The sequence below is a fragment of the Carlito syrichta genome, unplaced genomic scaffold, assembly GCF_000164805.1.
Source record: "Carlito syrichta isolate Samal-C Ts95f unplaced genomic scaffold, Tarsius_syrichta-2.0.1 Scaffold153950, whole genome shotgun sequence".
In the NCBI taxonomy this organism is placed as follows: domain Eukaryota; kingdom Metazoa; phylum Chordata; class Mammalia; order Primates; family Tarsiidae; genus Carlito; species Carlito syrichta.
In genome coordinates this window covers 1,872-2,860 of record NW_007098046.1, presented here as the reverse complement: position 1 = coordinate 2,860, position 989 = coordinate 1,872, and the positions used below count along the sequence as shown (strand labels likewise).

Here is a 989-nt window from a genome sequence, read left to right as displayed (position 1 = left end):
GGGGGGTGGGGATGGGGAAAGGCCCGCAGGGTGATAGCAGGCGTGACGGTGGGGTAGCCTGGGGGACGAGGCGTGGGCCCGTGGTACCCACACCAGCTGGGGACGGCCCCAAGGGTCGCCATTCCCTCTGAAGGTGGAGACACCAAGTCACGGAGGGCCCTGCCCAGGGGAGCCTGGTCAAGGCTAACTCCCGCCCCCTCCGATGTCACTCTGGGCTGTCCTCTGTCCCCCACCTGCTCCTGCCCCAGGAGCCCAGAGTTGCGCCGGCCGAAGTGCTGTGTGCCATGCTCTCCCACACAGAGCGCCCCTGGGCCAGCAGGGTCATCCCTAGAATGAAAGCCTGAAACAAGGGCTGGAGCCTCGCCACCGGCTGGAGCCCAAGGCGGGCAGGGGAGGGTGGGCACTTGCCGGTGAGGGCCTCCAGGGACACACCTCCCCCCACCCTGGGGTGAAGACGCCATAAACTGAGTATAAGCCAGATACGGCCCGGCCGAAAACAATGGTAAGGTCCAAGGGGACCACAGCCAAAGTGACGTCCACACACAGCCCAGGCTGTCAGCCTCCTTAAGTCCAGTCATTCAAACGCCACAAGCTCGTGCCCAGCCAGAGGGAAGGACTCAGCCCAGGGCCGAGGGGCAGATGGCTCAGCTGGTCTCCCGGCCGTGAGCAGTGCAGCCTCTCGGCCCACAAGGCCCTGCCTGTGTGGTCCAGACCCCAGTGGCCAGTGGTAACAGGGGCTGCACCTGTCCCAGTGCCCCCAGGGTCCCACAGTGCCCATCCCGCCCAACAGGCAGAGCAGGCAGGGCCGGGCATGGGGTTCTAGGGAGGCCTTGGGTCCTGGCCACCTGCCCCACCAGCACTCGGACGTTGTCCAGGGCCCCGGGAGCCGCGGGAGGCCATAGCCGGGAGGCGGGGTCGGGGTTGGAGAAGCTGCCAGAAGCTCCCTCCTGATGTGGTCTGGAGGAGGAAGCCCGCCCCGCCCCCACCCT

General features: G+C 67.3%; 1 protein-coding gene across 1 annotated transcript in view; it reads left to right on the top strand.

Moving 5' to 3' along the window:
* LOC103252263 (mucin-6-like) overlaps window positions 1-989 on the top strand; it is a 3,786-nt gene that overhangs the window by 1,499 nt on the left and 1,298 nt on the right. The gene's annotated exons all lie outside the window — the stretch shown is intronic.